Below are 2773 nucleotides of genomic sequence, written 5' to 3'. Positions count from 1 at the left end.
TACTGTGGCACGAAGAAGTCCCTCTGAGAGACCTAAGGTATGAGCTGTTCAGCCAACCTGAGGGTCCTAGGGGCACCCACAGGGGGGAAGAAAACATCCCTGGGTCCCAAGGGAGGATTATAGCAGCCAGAGAGATGGAGGAGGTGATGTGAAAGGTAGCTTTCATAAGTCAAGTTCCAGGTTCCTGGGTACCAAGTATTTTCATTTTAGGCAGTAAATTTGTGCTTTCAGAAACCTATCAGGGAACTTCTGTGTGGGTTCCTAAGAAGGCTCAGGAATGTCCAGGAAGGCCCCTGGCCACCTGGTGTGTGGCCCAGCCACATTGTGTACACAGTCTTTACCATCCAGGGCCCCTGTCCAGTAGTAATCATGGCCAGGGATGGTCCTGGAGTCAGGCCAGTAAGATAAGATTTGCCTTTGCCTCAAGAGAACAGGGCCAGGGAAGCAAGAGAGGAGCTGGGGACAGGGTGGGAGTCTTGTCCTTCCTCCTTTGTTCCCCAGCATTGATTTTCTTTATAATTAACAGCCCAACGCATGCTCAATCAGTGTTGATCTCTTTGAAATCCACCCCAGGCTCTCAAACTCTTGAGTGTGATTCCTAGTTCTTCTGTTAGCTTTGGAGACTGTCCATGACCTCGTCCCTCTGCAGGCCTTTTCATTGTCCCCATCCCCCACACCCTGTGCTTTCCATTACACACATTAAATTGTTCATTTTGCCAGTTACTGTCACACTTCCATAACTTTTCACTTGCTGTTTCCTCTCTGGGAAGCTGACATGGCAGACACCAGGCCAAGCTCTAGTTGGTTTCCTGAGATGGATGAAAGATTCCTAGGGGGAAGATGAGACAGGGCTCTAACTCTCTACAGAACAGAGTCAACTGTTCACAAGACCAAAGGAAGGACACAAACAAAACCACATATGCTCACTTGCTGCTGGAGGTATCCAAAAGTTTCTGTAAGAGGGTGAATCTACCAGGGCCATTTGCACAGGTTTGACCACAGGAAATAGAGGAGGCATTCTAGACAGAAGGAAGCCAGAGTGATAGGAGCACACAGGACAGAGGTGGGGAATGAGGCTTGGGAGTAGAAGGTTGGACCAGACCCATCTCTTTCCTTACAAGCCTCCACTGGTGCATTTAGCTGTGGGCCTCCAAAAGTAAACAGTTCAGGTCTAATGCTAGCACATTCTGCTAATGAGAACTTTACTGTGAAGTTCAGGCCTTGGTTGGCTGGATCAGTGGTTGCCTTGTATGTCCCTCACTAGCCTAAGTTCAGTTCAACAAGAAGAGCTTTGGCTTTTGTTCTGAAGACCAAAAGATCTGCTGTAAGGATCCTGCAGGAATGGGGTGAACAACTTGCACATGACCACAAGCCTCTGGCTGTGGATGCACAGGCAGCTCTGGGTGAGAGAGTAGAAGTCAGGAAACCCAGAATAAAAGAACACCTAGGTCATCCCTACAAGAGGAGACCTAGTGTAGACTGGACACTAACAGAGTGGGAGGAAGAGAAAGCAGGGAGAGGAGTGAGAGTAAGAGGAGGAGGAGGAAAGAAGGGATAAAACAGGAGGGCAAAAAAGAAGGAAGGAGTAGATGTGGAGAAAGAGAAAAAGAAGGGAGACAGACATGGACCCACCCAAGCAGAGACCCAGACGTGGGATGGCAGAACACGCACCAACAAACCGAGGAACTCAGGTAACATGTGCGTGCACGCGCACACACACACACACATAAACACACACACACACACACACACACACACAAAGCACTACTCCCACCAACCACCCAACCGATCCCAAGCTCCACTCTATCAAGCAACAGGAGAGCTAGCTCTGGGGCCCGTGAGTGCTGCTGCCACATGCAGGACCCATGGGAATCAAGGCAGAACAAACCTCCCCAGACACGGGGCTGCACGTCTTCAGGACCTCCAGGTGAAGGGCCAGTCTGATGGCCCTGCCTCCTAATCGTGGACCAGCCCCCAAAACCCTCCACATCGTGCCCTCGCGTCGGGGAGAGGGCCCTCTCTTGCTCACTCTCTGGCTCTCTGAACCCATGTCTGGAAGTCTGTCTCTACGTGTGCTCCTGTGGGTTTGCTTGTTAGGGTGTGGGACTGTGGTGTGTTCGTGTGTTTGGATGGGGGTGTGTTTGTGTGCGCGCAAACTTCCGTCAGCTGCAAGCCCGTCAGTCTCCCCCTGCCCCCAATAAGGACAGGTGGTCTAAGTGCCAGGGCAAGAAGGGGCAAGGGTGCCCGCGGCCCGCCAGGGTCCTTGCGGTGCGTGGGGTTCCCTGTGGTGCGCAGGTGTTGGGGGACAACGGACTGGGCCGGGACTGGCAGCAGCACATCCTCTTGAGGCGTCCATGGGTGCCCACCACCCTCTATGGCCATAGCAGGTCGAAGGGGCCCCCCATCCTCTGAGGCCGGTGACAGAAGAAGAGGCAAAAGCACCTGATATTCCCAGGGGGTCTCCCATCCAAGTACTAACCAGGCCCGGTCCTGCTTAGCTTCTGAGATCAGAGGAGATGGGGTGCATTCAGGATGCTATGGCCCTAGACCCTGGCGGGCATCCCTGGACGCCTCAAGAGGCCATTCCGCTACGCATCCCTCCCGCCCCAGTCCCGCCCGCCATCCCGCGCCAGCGCTAACCTCGGGCCTCGGGGTCGCGCACGCACGGTGGCGGGGGTGGCTGGGTGCCCGGCTGCTCTCGCAAACGATGCGCCCCCACGGCGCCCAGCGCATTCCGCCCCAACCGACAGGCGGCGCTGTCCCGCTGCACAGC

The 2773-nt window shown here is 54.5% G+C and overlaps 1 pseudogene; it reads right to left on the bottom strand.

Moving 5' to 3' along the window:
* Positions 1-2430: 2430 nt before the first annotated feature.
* LOC123636150 lies at positions 2431-2549 on the bottom strand (annotated as a pseudogene).
* Between the last annotated feature and the right edge of the window lie 224 nt (positions 2550-2773).

The sequence above is a fragment of the Lemur catta genome, chromosome 3 (assembly GCF_020740605.2).
Source record: "Lemur catta isolate mLemCat1 chromosome 3, mLemCat1.pri, whole genome shotgun sequence".
NCBI lineage: Eukaryota > Metazoa > Chordata > Mammalia > Primates > Lemuridae > Lemur > Lemur catta.
The sequence above is the reverse complement of the archived record's forward strand: the minus strand, read 5'-3'. Positions and strand labels throughout refer to the sequence as shown.